This window comes from Scardinius erythrophthalmus (genome assembly GCF_964197995.2).
Source record: "Scardinius erythrophthalmus genome assembly, chromosome: 10".
Classification (NCBI taxonomy): domain Eukaryota; kingdom Metazoa; phylum Chordata; class Actinopteri; order Cypriniformes; family Leuciscidae; genus Scardinius; species Scardinius erythrophthalmus.
This window is the reverse complement of record NC_138230.1, coordinates 40,155,887-40,173,103: the sequence shown is the minus strand read 5'-3', so window position 1 is coordinate 40,173,103 and position 17,217 is coordinate 40,155,887.

Genomic DNA, 17,217 nt, shown 5'->3' with positions numbered 1-17,217 from the left:
ATGATGTTTTTGACACATTGCAGTATATAGTACAAAAAAGTATTTCATAAATTATGATTTTTTATTTTATTTATCAGCAAATAACTAAGCACTACTTTGGAGATAATCAAATTGGCTACATTCATTGTAAAGTTCAGACTCTAAGCTTTCAAATCACACCTATTTTTAATTGATCAATGCCGTGTTTTTGAAAAATATGATTATTCATTTTTTCGTAGCTAGGTGGCGCCCGCGGGCGGTACAATCCGACTACTCAGCATTTGTTATCAGTTGATCAAAATGGTTAGATGCATTAAAAAGCCCAAATGACACCTATTTGTGTTATTCCACTCAGTGTTTGCTAGTAATTTGATTACATTTCGGGTGAAAGGTTTTGGCATCTATATCTGTCTGCTTCAAGTATTGATTCAGTACCTTAGTGACCTCATGTCACCTGATCTGGCTGTGCACAGAGATACATCATTCCTCTCAGTCATTACTTCTCTTCTCCCTCAAGAATGCCATTGCCGTCATCAGTCTGCTATCAGTAACAGACCTGTTCAGCTTGTCCTCCTGACTCTCCTTCTCTCTTTCATTCCTCTCTTTATCGCTCAATCTAACAGTTAATCTATTTTAATGATGTTTTTCCAGGTGTATATAGGCTTCAAGATCACTCAACATCAACTTGCAGACATCACTGGGTAACATTTGACCAGAAATAAGGAAGCTCCAAACTATGTATGAAAATAAGCAAACACGGCTTATTCTTGGACTGTTAAAAACTGTAAAAGCACACTAAAATGACCAGCCACACATATATCAACACCTATTTGGTATTCAACAACTTGTCCTATGGTAATGAATGGCAGTATGAAGGGTGACAGTAAACAAAGGTAATCACAACAAAAAGTTCATTTATAGAGTTTTTAAAGGAACAGTAATATGCGTGTAAAGGTCAGGGAAATGGTCACTTAAATGGCACAAAAACATTGACAAGCATTATAAGTGGAAAAATTAAGTGCATAATCAGCCTCTTTTGTATCTGATTATATGAGTAAGGATGTCTTGATGGGGAAATCTCACAGTAATATTAACAAAATGTCATACATTTTACATTAGTTTTCTCTCTGTGGGCAAATTAATAGATAGAAAACAGATATTTTAATGATTTCAGCAAGATGAATATGTTCAGTTATTCTTTTATAGTCACCATTTCCCTGCATCTGTTTATAAGATGGAGATTATTTTAAAACCTTCAACTGAAAATTTGCATAATTCATTTTCCTTGACTTTATTACTTTAACACAATAGCCTACAAATGTGTTAGTTTTAATGAAGGAGAAAGTTTCTCCAATCCCTGGAGAAAGTTGGCCGTTTACATTTCCATTAGTCTCTGTACATCATACATGTGCTTCGCTGTTTTAAAATGATCGTATAACACATTTTTTTCTTATTCTTATTTTTTCTTGTTTCATTTTCTCTTTGAAGTACACATATAATGTTATTATTATTTTTGGTTTGAGTTCAAAAAATATTTTTATATGATGGTTATCAATTTTCTATCTCCAACCCTTAGAAATGAAACTGTTTTTATTGGTGATGTGCTTCCACATCGGTTTTTCCATTTGAAATGAGCATCAGCACTTATACATGCAGTTTTGTTTTTTTAGTCCAATTTAGATGTTAATGGTTCCATCTTTTTGCAAAGCCTGCATTACATTTTGACAGGTTCACTAAACAAGCTCTCCTGAAATGTGCCGCATGAACTGTTAAAAAGGATGTCCTTCAGAAGGATATTTCTGAACTTACTGTATGTTTTCATATATTAGCCAACAGTGAACTCTTTTTATCTCAAAAGATCAAAGAAAACCTGATTCCTTATGATACATGACCCCTTTTAAGCCAGGATCAATTTGAATCTTTGCATGGAGACATTTCCTGTGAAAGGACTAAACTGTAACATTGATTCTTGAATATTCTGCTAATTTAATTATTAATTGTAACTCACACGAGTGGCTTAGCATGATTTATTGAACCTAAAAGAGCACAAATTATGGCCCTCTAGCATTCACAGACTCTGACATTTTGTTGTGTTTTGAATTCCATTTGTTGCTGGTGGGGATTTTTCCATGAATATTTTTGCAGTGTACATCGTTGCGCCTGTAGATGGCGACAAGGGTGAGTGAGTGAGCCATTGAATCATTAACTCAACCGCTATTAATATTAACTTGGTTTTTAATTCACTTTTGTGTAATAGCAATATTAGCAAATATTGTTGAAAAACAGTGCTGTTTTTACTGTAGCAGTGATATTGGTGTTCATTTAAGAGTAATTTTGAATGTGCATATGTTTTGAATTTACATATATTGCTTATGTGTGAATTTCCAAAGTTAGAAAACATCTAACCAATAGAATGTTCATTTTTAGTTTGATTGATCATTTGTTAAGGCCCAATCATGTGGCTTAAGGAAACCTGTGGGGGAGGGGACAAGAACACGCGTGCAGATGTGTGTCAATATCTGAGAGCTGTATCAATAAAAGCAAAAAATCATAACATTTGGATTTTTGCATGCATGGTATGCACTACTGCATTTCTGATTTGATCCATATGGTATGTTTGCGCTTCGAGTTTTACAGATGGCTCGATACTGCTGCCTTGAATTTTTTGAGTGCTCTTAAGTTTGTTTTGTTTGCATGAGCTGTCATTCTGAAAGAACAGCGCATGGACATTTTTCGCTTTACAACCACTGGATGTGCAGGCATGGATAAGTTTCAGGCACATAATAAATCACTCGATGGACGATGCTTCTTTGATCATCCGCAATGGATTTCTTTCTTTCATCTTGAAGATGTTTATATGTGAATAAAATCCTATCTATTCATCATATAAAGTGGTCGTGTCTCTTCAGAAAATTTGAACTAAACTGTTCAATTCATATGGATTAGTTTTACAATCTCTTTATAAACTTTTTGAAGTGATAAAGTGGCAGTTGCGTAGCTGTCAACAGAGGGGCAAAAAATTACTCAGATTTTATAAAAAATATTACGTAATAGAAGTATTATGGGTTTGAAATGACATAAGGGTGAGTAAATGATGACAGAATTTTCATTTTTGGATGAACTATCCCTTAAAAAACGGCACAGTTGCACTCTATTGAAGTGAGACAAAAGAAACATAATTAATTCATACTTGATCAAACAGTTGATTAATTTGATGTTGATGCTTGGTGACAATTATCATTCATTTATTTAGGTCTTATCTTTGCATATACGGTCAGTTCTAACGCCAAAGCTTGCTTGTACCAGAAACAAACAACAAGAAATAAACTATTTTCGTCAGTCCTTATCAGCATTCACATGTTGTCAGAGAAAACACTGGCCTGCAAGCCACATCTTCACTTGGAGCATAGGCGTGAACTTTGTCTGTTTCCTGATCTGCCTCTTCATCCCATAATCCCCCGTGGGGGTCGTGATGGAGACACACTCCTCTTAGGTGAAAAATTGGGATGAGCAGACAATTGTTTTAAATTTGGGGTAAAGGAAATGAGACAGAGAGATAGAAGAAGGGAAGGGCTCTCTCAGATGGCTGATGGACTGTGCAGAGAGACAGAGAGCAGTGTTTGGCCCCGCAGGAGAACAGGCCAGAGAAACACTTTAGGGGAAAGTGGCTTGAAAAAGACATTTAAAGCAACAGACACAAATGGGATGACATTTTCCGTCCTTAGGGGGTATGTAGAGATAAAATAGGCAGCGGGAGGAGAGGGGATGAGTGAGTCTTTGTGAGTCTCAGCAAAGAGATCAAATACACCACAGTGTGTTCTTTTCTTTGCATGTAAATCTGTTTTCAATCATCTATCATTTCTGTGAATATCCACATGTTCTTTTAAATCGAGGCGTCGTAATTCAAATCCAATTTTCAAAGGCAGCATTACGTCATGAAGCACACATCATCTCTTCCACTTTAATACAAGTTATAGGACAAAATAAACTTGAATGAACATCAGAAGGTAAATGGTACATGAAAGGTACCGTATAACTTATTAAAGTGTATCATCTCTCATGTAATCACCCAATCAAACATTTACCTCAGGAAAGTTATTCAATGTTCACGGTTTGTTAATTAGCTATAAAAACACTAGAGAGGAGTTTATTTACAGTTAATTATTTGTCTATGTTTTAATGTCATTTTATGTTTCCAATCAATAGGAACCGGATATACAGTACATCTTTAGATGTTGATCTGATTTGGAAGTTACCCTGAACAGATGCGGAAAAAAACGGATCTCGTACAGATTTTTTTCTGTTTGCTGGTGTGCAACAATATCCGGTTAGTGTAAGATGTGAGCAAAAATAATAATTCTGTTAAAAAAACTGTTTTTCTTTTTAATATGTAATTTATTCCTGTGTTGGCGAAGCTGAATTATCAGCAGCCATTACCTCAGCATTTCTTATTATCAATGTTGAAAACAGTTAATATTTTGTGACAATGGTGATACATTTTATTTTAATTTATTCTTCTGCGGCATCTCTGGTAAAAGTCTTTACTGTCACATTTGACCAATTTAATGCATCCTTGCTGAATAAAAGAATTGATTTCTTAAAACAATTTAGATTAATCTTTTTGTTGTTGTTGGTAAATTAGAAAAAAAATCATGTGAAGACAATCACAAACTACAATTTCCTCTGATGTCAGCTCTGACAGTGATTTTACATGACTAATTTGCTTATGCACACTCATGATCAGGCTGACATGCAACAAGCACGTATGTCATGAACAGTCAGTGTTATACATCTCATGGGCTTCATTTTTGTAATCATGATTGGTGTCGTTGAGACGATGCTCTGATTTTTCCTTTTGCTTCATTGTTGCACTTAAGGGGTTTTACTGGTTGGCATGCTTTGTAACTATGCCTCACAGGGGCACAAAGTGGGTGTTTTTATCCATTGACATCCATATTGGTGTCATATAGAGATTAAATACATTTTATGAATTATCTATTGTAGATGTTTATGGAGGACTCTTAAAAGCTTGAAATTCATCTATTTATTCCCGTCACATATGTGCACCAAGAGGACATGAACGAGTTGCATGACACTGTCATCTACATTCAGTGTATAAAGCAATGCATTTCTTCTTTTGAAAGTAAACAGATACAGAACAGAAAAGAGAGCAAGGGATGTTCTTTACACTCAGCGGTTAAACACGCAGCTCTTTGCACACTGCCAGGCGCTATGGCATGAGATGAAACAGAATGTTAACCTTTCATTATGTTCGGGATACATTTTGGCAGGGAAATTTAGGGAGAAAGAGTCACTGTGTTCAAAAGATAAAATGTTTAGAGATGAGAAAGATCATAATAAGTTCAAAGGAGAAAATAATAAGGTGAGAGGAGGAAGCTTCATTAGGAATCAGAAACTACAGTGTGTGAAACTTCTGGATTTCTGAATGAAACATAATTTTAGCTAAGAATAATGTAGGGTGGGACTTCATTATATAAATCGGGTATTGGTTGGATTGTGAAAAGTGTGAGTTATGTACAAGTGAAGCAGGTGTTTGGAGGGCCGGAATGAACTCTTAGATCTGGGTAGTATGTGAGAAGTTGTGTGGAAAAACGTGCTTGTGTCTGACTTTGTTCACCTGTGCTAATTTTAGTTTTGAACTCATTCCATTGCTACGACTTTAGTCTCGACCTTTTTCATGTAAGGCCACCTTCAGCAAGAAAAGAAAGTTCCATTCAATCTCCCCAGAGCTTTTAAGGTTCCTTCGGTCCACCTTTGCCAGTCTTAAACCAGGCGGGATGCTAGAGTGCTGAGGAGGGTGGGCTTTTCATGGGGTTACCAAGTAAATAACAAACCTAAAGCTTGGGCACAAACACTCACATTGGAAACTCAGAGTCAAAGCACCTCATCCTTTGACAGCTGAAATATTTTTGTTACGGTTCGGCACAACAGTAACACAAACACACAGCCCATTTCAGAACTGCCAAAAGGACAGCTCTGCTATTATGGGTTTGCACAGATCATCAACCATTGCATGTCTGTCCGCTCAGTGCAATACAGAGAAGTGTTGTTGGGTTTCATTTTTGTTTTTCAAATACTGAGATGAAAATCAAAGTTGACAACTTATCCCTTCTTTTTCTATTTCCAGAATTCTTTTCATCCCCGCTGAATGTATAGCATGTGTCCCACTAATCTGTTTTCTCACAGATCTCTAATGAACCAAATCATTTAATAAGCATTTGTTGATTGAGGCATACGTTCTCGTTTTTATGAATAGACTGATAATATGGCATAGGCTAATTTCTGCTGTACAGTGAGATGAGTTTATTTCTCTATCATTTAATACTTTAAAATGTCTGCTCAATGGACCATATTGATGATAGACAACATACTTTATTTTTTTATTTAGTTCATTTTAAGGCAAAGGGTTTCCTCACTTTTTTAAGTTAAGTCAACTCATCACTTTTTACAGTGTGATAACTGATTGCAACATAATATCTTTATAGTATAATAAATGCAGATTCTAATATGTTACTGTAAAATCATATTTATGGTCTTGTTAAATGCAATATATAGTCTGTCTGTAAATTTTAAAATAAATTGTAAAAATAAAGTAAAGTAATGAAAATAAAGTAAAAAATAAAATAATTTTTTTAAAATGTGTATTTTGTATATAGTTGGTTGTTTAGTTGGACTCGACTCTGATTCGACTCAGACTTGACTGAGGTGGACTCGATCCCAACACTACTACTTAAAAAAAAATACATTTACATTTTCTGTAAAATTGATATATATATATATATATATATATATATATATATATATATATATATATATATATATATATATATATATATATATATATATATCAATTTTACAGAAAATGTAAATGTATTTTTTTTTAAGTAGTAGTGTTGGGATCGAGTCCACCTCAGTCAAGTCTGAGTCGAATCAGAGTCGAGTCCAACTAAACAATACTGTATTTGATTAAGTCTTATGAACCAAATCATAAGATGCGAAAGATAACTTAATTCGGCATTCACACGCTGGCAGACCTACACTACCCTAACGCTTTTATGAAGTCTGTTCATCACAACATTGTCACTAATTTAGCATCTACTCTGACTAAAAACTGTTCTTTGGATTTCTTTTTGTTTTTCTCCCAATCAATGTACGAAATCAGCACAGGCACAATTTTAAAACCAATTCTGGGAACAAATCAATATTGAAAATGAACAGGAAAATGAAAGCTTAAGCGTAAGTTCTGCCGGAAAGACTCAATTGTTACGTCACTTATTACCTTCTCGTCTATCCAATCGTGTTCTAATACTAAAAGATCGGTACTTACACATGTCTGAGTTTGCAGATGCTGACGCCTACATTCACCTCCATCCTCCCCACCACCACCAGGATGGTCCCTTCCCCTCCATCCGCCCCACCTCCACCAGGATGGTCCCTTCCCCTCCATCAGGATGGTCCCTTCTCCTCCATCCTCCCCACCTCCACCAGGATGGTCCCTTCTCCTCCATCAGGATGGTCCCTTCTCCTCCATCCTCCCCACCTCCACCAGGATGGTCCCTTCCCATACCTCCCAGGGGGTCGGCTGCGCCCCAGCCTTCGTCTTCAGGCAGGAAATGCAGAATTCGTACCCTCGGATTGCGAGTTACAGACAGGGCCTACGCCAAAGAACTTTTTATCATAAAACTTGCTTGCTGGGCTGTTAATAAATGCATACTCGTTACATTATTTTGCCTCCTGAGTCTTTCTGGTAGAAATTATTTTACAGATTTTGATGTATGAGCGCCAAAACAGATTTTGGAACAAAAGAAGCTCTATATAATTTCTGTTTTGATGCGGCAGCGTTCGCAGTAAATTGATTTAGTATTTCTGGCAGCCTGTGGAAGAACAGAGTTATCAATTGGCTTTACACCACCGAGCATCCATCTCAAACAGATACAATGTAATTTAATCTATTCCCAAGAATAAACAAAGGATGCCATTTATTAAATAGGAGACTGACAAATGCTCTGCGACTGCTTCCAACACTGCTGTTCCGATCTCTCATTTTCAACTTGCTTTGATGAATTCAGGTGGTGTAACAAGGCCTGATGGATTATGGGGCTTGTCAGAGATGCCACAGTTGCCAATCTGTCTGATCCTGGATCAGGCGGAGGCGTCTCCATATCTTTGCACGGTCTGCTAAGACTGATTTGGAGATGGATTACATGAGCTGGATCTTGAAAGATTCATTTTTCACCTCTGGGTTACGTGACGTCTCCATTTGATTGCGAACGGTGACAGTAGATTTGTGTATTGCTGTATGCTTGATGCATGATGCCATTGCCAGGAAGAACCAGGGTGAATGTGTAGCGTTTGAGTCGGGGTCAGCAAAGGACACTGAAAGGTGGAGTACATTCTTACACCGTCCCATCCACATCACTCCGACTATTTGTCTGTGAGCTTAATGTGGGGTTTTTCCTCTCTCTCTCTCTCTCTCTCTCTCTCTCTCTTGCACTACTTTCCCTCCCTCTTGCTCTTTCAACTCCCCCTTTTCTCTCTCTCTCTCTCTCTCTCTCTCTCTCTCTCTTCCATCAGACCAAGCAGAGGTACAAATTTAGCAATCGCCTTCAAAGTGCACTGGTTGCTTTGGGCAACTGTATATTGCTATGTGCCTCATTTTTATTTCTGTGCTCCCAGAAGCTGACTCTTTGTCCCACGATCAAAGGGAGGCAGAGGGGGGCTGGAGGACATTTTAAGATTACAAGCACTCTGGGAGATGATCTGAGCTTCATCCTGCAGTCAATGTGAAGGATTAATAGTCTGCCATGGCAGCCCAGCCATGTGGCGCTGTCTTACATTAGCTCATTCTCCACAGTTGTATTTAAAGTTAGCAACCCACAACATGGCACTGTTTGCTGTTTTTTCCTCACTTAATCTTATGTTGAAGTGGAGTCTGCATGGGACTGATATTTGAAAGTGAAGTGCTGAAAAGGGGCGGGGCTACACAAGGTCTATATAACAATTGAGAATTTTATGCAATATTTGAACTTGCTTTAAGAGAATATATATTGTAAATGTTTCCTACCTATTGGCAAATTGTTTTATTTCTTTATGTAATTATTTATAATTTTTTATACAGCAATGTTAATATTATAATCATTATTGAAAGTATGATTATATCCTACAAGTATACAATAAAGTTTAGTCTTAGTCTAGTCTTTAGTCTTAATAATAGTATAGTCTTACTATAATACTGTTTTTGTCAAGTTAAATTAAGTAAAAATTATTGGAGCGATGCAGATAATGTAGTCCATGGTGACTTTCCCTGTGCTCTCGAAAGCATTTTTAGAGAGTATCTTGAAGTGCTTTGTTTGTTAGTAATTTTTCTAACAGCCTTGTCATTTACCAAGCTCAAACGGGCCGTGTCACTGGTTAAAATTGTGGATTTCTTTGGATTTAAACCTTGTTGGAAACATTTGGGATAATGTTTAACATTGTTCTAGTGGTTTTTGGATATTTTAATGCAAAAATCTTACATATTGCACCTTTAATGGTGGTCAGTGTGGTTTTAGTATAATTTATATACTATTATAGTTTTTATTAATATTTTTAATAAGCTTGTATTGCTATATTTTCAATTAATTTTAGTCATTTTGTAATATGCTTTTGTTGGTTCGTTTCGTATTTCTATTAAGCTTTATTTTTATTTCAGTTTTAGTAATTTTTTTACCTAAACTTACTTATTTCTGTAAGTAGTTGCCAAGGCAATATTTCTATTAATGTATAGGTTTTTAATCTAATATTTATATTTGATTTGATTTCAGCTTTTTCTTCAGTTACCAAAAACACATTTTAATAGTTTAAGTTTTAGATTTAGTTAACGATGACAACACAGATGGTGGTACACTCATGACTCGTTTTATATTTATTTATAACTCAATTATCCCAAGTATGTATCCGATGACTGGCTTTGCAGAATGTCATCCTTTCATTAAAGTTCTCACTCAGGATGTGCTTCCTGTCAGTACCTCTTTCTCTACTTTTGTAAAAAAATCAATTTCCTCACTAAAAACAATTTCACACCATTAATATTTCTATCACACCCACATTAGAAACCTCATAGCAGGTATAATTTTCTCCAAAGTCACAATAAAGAGAAAGTGAGTCCTGTGAACATTAAAGCAAAAGACAGAATAAGCAGAGACTGATTGAAAAAAAAAAGAAAGAAGGGAAAACAGATACTAAAAAGGAAAGGAATGGTGAATGTGCCCCGGCGCTGATAGAAGTGACACACATGCTTTAATTAAACCTTTCACCTCCACTCAAAGCGTCTGAGATGTGTGTGGAGTGCTCCTCGTAATGGATGCTGAGCTGACTGATTAGAGTAAGCAGAGCGATAAACCTCAAGAGCGGCTTTAACTGCTACATGCAGATGATCCCGGAGGTCTAACACCGCAGGCTCCGAGAGCTTGTTTCAGAGTGCCCAAAGAGACCCAACTTAAAGGCCCTCGTCTCCCTCTTATCAGGCCCGTCAGCTCTTACGCTCACAAACACAAACAGCATCAGAAAATGAGCCTGGCTGCATTTGTCAGAGAAAGAGAGAGAGAGAGAGAGAGAAAGTCAGCGGGGAAAAACAAGAGCCCAGAAGAAAGAAAGATGGCAAAAGCGGAGAGGACTTAGCTGATGAGACACATAAGAGGAGAGGGGACGGACAGGGAAGGGGCTCCGAAAACTACATGCTGCAATTTAAGTCGCAGACTGGAGATGCGAGGAAAACTACTGCTGTTGTTATGATGTGTCTGCTGAAAAAACATGGAGGTTATGGATCTTCTTTGATTGTTAGTGACTTCAGTAAGATGGAGTGGATGTTAGATTGCACTTAATTGAACAGTTTACAGTATGAAAGTATAAAAATGAAAATGGCGTAATTTACTTACCGTCATGTTGTTCTAAACTGGAATGAATTTCTGTCTTTGGCAGAACTCAAAAGGTACATGTATGTTGTGTTCAGAAAGCCCTTTTTGGGCCCTGCCCAGTACGGTTTGTGTCTAAGCATTCCTTATTCCTTAGTTGTTTGAGAGAAAGATTATTTGTAATAAACTCTTTAAGAATCCGTCCAACTAGCAGCGGATGACTATTATTCTGTTGTACAGAACTGTGGAAGAACTCAAAGCGACACGGGTTGACCAATCAGCGGAAAGGGGCGTTTCACGCCCGGTCACAAATGGAAATCGAATATTCAAGTCCTTGAATTTTGTAATAAAGATTTTCGCTCCTGAAGCTAAAAACATGAAATTAAGCCGAATTCTCGTAAAAAAAAATAAAATAATAAAAAATGAAAAAATAAAAAATGCAACGTTTTCTACTTTCAATATTCGAAAAACTAATGAACGCCGCATACACGGACCACAAAAGAAGATATTTTGAGATTTAATTTGTCTATACGTTGAAAGTGGGGTGTAATGTTGTTTTGGACCCAAAAGACTTTCATTGTATGAACAAAAACACTTCTATACAAATTTAGAAGTTTAGATAATACTTAATAATTTACATCTAATAAAGATTTGAGATATTATGGATGACTGATTATCATAAATCATCACCTACAATTTTTAGATGTTTACATAGTCCATCTAAAAGCATGCTTATCTTTCTCCAGTGCTTTTCATAAACATATACTACAGTTCGAAAGTTTTTTGTTTTGTTTGATTTGGTGTTTGATTTTTTGTCTTGTTATTGTGTCTCTTCTGCTCACCAAGGCTGCATTTATTTGATCAAAAATAAGTAAAAACACTACAATTTTTACAATTTAAAATAGCTGTTTTCTATGTGAATTAATTTTAAAAAAGTAGTTTATTCCTGTGATGGCTGTCAGGTTTGCACACACGAAACAGACAAGATGGTAAGTTTGATATTTTAATAGCAGAATGGATCGAATAGAGCGTGAAAGGTGAGTAAACAGGAAGTAGATAATCAGATGAAGCTTAACTGAATAACCAAGTCTATCTCTCTCTTGCAGATGCAGATGAAGATGAAGATGAAGATGGGATCGGGATCGGGATCGGGATCGGGATCATGCAGGTAGGTAATGTAGCAGGTCTGTGTGTCATGAATCAACAAGACCAGGCGATGACTGAATGTTGAGTGCTGAATATAAAGGGGTGAGATGACGAGGTACAGGTGATGATGATAATTACTCAGGGGAGAGTGAGTGCAGGTGCGCCAAAGAGGATCCTGGGGAATGTAGTGCAGAGAAGACAGACGGTGAAGGTGGTGAATGTGACAATGGCAAAGCTGAATTTTCATCATCATTACTCCAGTGTTCAGTGTCTCATGATCCTTCAGAAATAAATCTTCTAATATGCTGATTTGCTGCTCAAGAAACATTTATTATCAGTATCAATGTTGAAAACAGGCTTGGCTGAATATTTAATCACAGAATTGTACATATTTAATACATATCTTCAGATTTGCTGATATCAGTATATACACATCTATATTTCAGTAAATTAAATTGAATTTGTACCATCCATGAAGAGATTTATTCACATATGCAATTACACCAGCCCGGCAAATACTGAATTTTAATAGGTTGACATGGGATTTACATTGTAATGATTTAAAAATGAAGTCAGCTATTATGATTCATATGACTGTTGTGATTTGTAGGGAACATACATCTCTATGGTATCTTACTATTATGCCTCTCCTTTTGTTTTTATGAATATCTTTGTACACTCAACATGGATTTTGTGTGCTCCTCGTAGCTTAACTGTTCAAATATGAAAATGAAACTACGAATTCCTTTTCGGTATATGAATATGAAATTCGTCCATCACGCTCTAGTGGGGTTTTATACATTTTTACACATTTATATAAGGTTATTCTGAAGGGTGCTGTGACCTACGTATCCAGCATCAAGTTTTCATAGCACATCTCTGAATACTGCGACACATCACGCTAAATAAGTATCTCAGTTCCCCTCTCTCTTTTTACACCCCTATTCTGCTTACGTTTGTCAACAACAACAGAAAATGTTTCAGTTACCGTAGGCTGATGGATTTTGAATCCTCTATATTGCTGGATGTACAGCTTTAATATTTCATGAGGCGACATGATTCATTCAGTCTCACAGTAGGAAGCGCTGGGCCTTCATGCCTCTGAGCAGAGTGTGCGGCAGAAGACATGATATGTGTTACTCAATGAATCCTTCACTCTTTCAGACAGATTCGCTCTGTGTTACGTCTGACACATACTGCCACTCAAATCAGTGGGGTTTTGGCAGAGCAGCTTTGAATGATTTTATTATATCCATACCATAAGCCCCTGCAGATACTCCTCTAAAGCCGGAGGCATGTGTGAAGCTCTGGAATCTGCCATCTCTCTGAGTTGTGATGGGTTTACACGATAGATCGGCCAATTATAGGGGCTGGAGAGACAAAGGCTGACCCACGAGAACTGAGATGCTGTCTGCAGGGGGAGTCAGGATTTCAACAGGAAAACAGCGGAGGTTGTCATTTATTGTCATAGCGGAAGGCTTCCTTCTCATTTGATAATAATTCATTAATCAATGGCAATCCACATTTAGCTCACATTGTAATCACTCGCTGCTTTCTGTTTTCTGTTCCTTTCCCTCTTTCACTTTGTCTTCATGTTTCTTTTCTTGTACTTTTTATCTTTCTTTTCTTTACCTTTGGCACCTTTTTGTCTTCTTTTTGTTTTCCCCTCCCCCCTTTTTATTTTCCTTTCTGTTTCCTCTTCTTATTTCCTTTTTATTAAAGTCCCTTTTCCTTTCCTTTCCTTTCCTTTCCTTTCCTTTCCTTTCCTTTCCTTTCCTTTCCTTTCCTTTCCTTTCCTTTCCTTTCCTTTCCTTTCCTTTCCTTTCCTTTCCTTTCCTTTCCTTTCCTTGAATTGAATTGAATTTATTCCTTTTTGTTTTCCCCTTTCCTTTCCTTTCCTTTCCTTTCCTTTCCTTTCCTTTCCTTTCCTTTCCTTGAATTTATTTATTTTTGTTTTTTCCTTTCCTTTCCTTTCCTTTCCTTTCCTTTCCTTTCCTTTCCTTTCCTTTCCTTTCCTTTCCTTTCCTTTCCTTTCCTTTCCTTTCCTTTCCTTTCCTTTCCTTTCCTTTCCTTTCCTTTCCTTTCCTTGAATTGAATTGAATTTATTCCTTTTTGTTTTCCCCTTTCCTTTCCTTTCCTTTCCTTTCCTTTCCTTTCCTTTCCTTTCCTTTCCTTTCCTTGAATTTATTTATTTTTGTTTTCATCTTTCCTTTCCTTTCCTTTCCTTTCCTTTCCTTTCCTTTCCTTTCCTTTCCTTTCCTTTCCTTTCCTTTCCTTTCCTTTCCTTTCCTTTCCTTTCCTTTCCTTTCCTTTCCTTTCCTTTCCTTTCCTTTCCTTTGCCCTTTACTTCCAGTCAGTCGCACACTGTATTTTTATTCTCCAACCCTTTTTTTTCTCTTGCACCAGCCTACAACCACAGATACATATTTGCAGAGGCAAGTCCTGCCACTTTCTCTCAAATCGCACTCTCCATTCCCGTCTGACCGGCCCAATTCTTTTCCCTGCCGGGAGTTGCGGAGGGCTGGAACATGTGCTCCCTGTAGCTTGCACCCCTGGGGTCTTAATAAGCAGAAGACAGTCCTGTATGCATAAATAACCTTCATCAGACCATCCGAGTTAGGAGTGAGATAGGCTGGAAGGGGTGGTCATGTGACTACTGTCTACAGGATAAGGCTCCTAAATCACTGCTCCCTGAGAACCAACGCTGTTTGATCCTGTTAATCCAACCATTCAGGGCCGATCAATGGTCCTCCTCAAGGCATTAGTGTCTGATTGCATAGGGTAGGTGTGTTCTGAAGGGCTCCGGTCCAGTAAAGGTGTTTTTTTTTCTCTCCTTCTGAAAGCTCTGTGGTGTTGAAATTGATTTTGCAAAGCTAGACTGGATGCCTAATCACCCAGGTGTAGAGCGTAACCAGGCTGTCAGTGTATGCTTATGCGGCGAGAATTGGGCTCTCCTCCAAAGTGGAGGACGACACAGATGACCATGTTTTGCTGGGCCTCCTACCAAGAGGCCCCGAATGATTAATTCCTGGGAAAAATCAACACTTCACACTCTCTGATCCAAACATTGTTTGCTTTTGCTGCTCTGCGGAGCTTAACTTGTCCATAGCAGATCGTTTATCCAAGTCTCAAAGTCTCTCAACTAATCATTAAGATCCATGTTGCAAAAGTGCTGGCTTCATAACATGCCATAGAGGGGGTTTAAGTCTTTTGTTTTTAAATGGCAGAGCTTATGGTCCTTCTGGTGTTTGTGTGTGGTCATACAAACCAAAACTGTTTTTTTTTTTATTTATTGTTGTACTGTTTCTTCAAGTTCTAGCACTTTTATGTCCAAGGGGCTGATTTTTATTAAAAGTTAGAAAAGTATTTGACTTTTTTATTAAAGACTTTTTTTTTGTTGCTTTTTCTTAAAATAAAGATTGTCATGACTGAATCTATGAGTGTATATTTCTGCTATTATGCGAATGTGCGATTGAGTTTATTGTGAGTACATTATATTTGAGAAGCATTGAAAAATAAAAATGTATGAAAAAAAGAGAGAAATAGAGTAACAGTCATTAAAAGTATCTTTCCTTAATTAATTCATGTCACATACAACTTGATGATGAGTATGTGCGTATACGGAGGGGGAGAAAAGGGAAAAGTTTCCATAAATACCTGCATTTGTTGTTAGCTACACGGCTCCAGCTGTTTGCCTTCCTACTCTTGGACAGAAGTGGTGTCTGCAAAATAATATAGAATTCACAGACAATTGGAAATGTTTTTGGGGCAGACCTGACCTGTTGAAAAGAGATGGTATGCATCCCTCCTGGGATGGTGCTGCTCTTCTCTCTAGTAATATGGCACATAGTCTTAGAGCTCAAACATGATAATCTGGGGCTCAGGTCAGGAAGCAGACAGACTGGCTAAACCGACTGTCTGCTAGCGGCCTCACGTCACCAAGGTCAGATAAATCCCATCACATAGCGCCTCTTTCACCTAGATATCATCATATAGAGACTGTGTCTGTTCCCCGGAAACATACAAAAAAACCTCCCACACCCATTTAAGGGTAAACATTTAATTGATGTTCAACAAAATAAAAAACAGATAATACAAATGAGCAAATGATAAAAGTCGGGTTGCTGAATATTCTATCCCTTACTTCAAAAGCACTTATCGTTAATGATATGATCACAGATTAGGACCTAGATGTGCTGTGTTTGACAGAAACCTGGCTAAAACCAGACAATTATATTGCTTTAAATGATTCCACCCCACAAGATTATTGTTATAAACATGGGCCTTGTCTAAAAAGGCAAAGGGAAGTGTTTTTTTTTTAAGTGTTGGTGCTTAATGTAACACTATCTAGTGTAAATGATAAATCACGTTTGAGATTTATGCTGACTGTTGTGTATACAGGCCACCAGGGCAGCCTACAGACTTTATCAAAGAATTTGCTAATTTTCTATCAGAGTTAGTATTGGCTGCAGATAAAATCCTAATTGTTGGTGATTTTAATATACATGTAGATAACGAAAAAGATGCATTGAGATTGGCATTTAAAGACATTCTGAACTCTATTGGAGTTAGACAACACGTGTCAGGGCCTACTCACAGTCGTAATCATACTCGAGATCTAATATTATCACACGGAATCAATGTTGATGCCGTTGAAATTCTGCAGCAGAGCGAAGACATCTCAGATCATTATCTAGTCTCGTGTAAACTTTATTTAGCCCAGGCTTCAAAGCCGACTCCGTGTTACAAATATGTTAGACCTATTACTTCTGCCACTAAAGATTGCTTTATTAATAACATTCCTGATCAGTTTCATCTCCTCAGCATCCCAGATAGCTTAAAATAACTTAATATTGTGACAGAAACTTTTGACTCTCTCTTTTCCAGCACTTTAGACACAGTTGCTCCTTTGCGCTTAAAGAAACTTAAAGAAAATAGTCCAATGCCGTGGTACAATGAGCACACTCAGGCCCTTAAGAGAGCAGCCAGAAAAATGGAGCACAACTGGAAGAAAATAAAACTATTTGTTTTTTTCACATTCTGTGGAAAGAGTGCTCGATTGCATACAAAGAGGCATTAAAAACAGCTAAATCTTCTTGTTTTTCAACCCTATTAAAAGAAAATAAACAAAACCCTAGATATTTATTTGAAACAGTGGCTAAATTAACGAAAAATATAG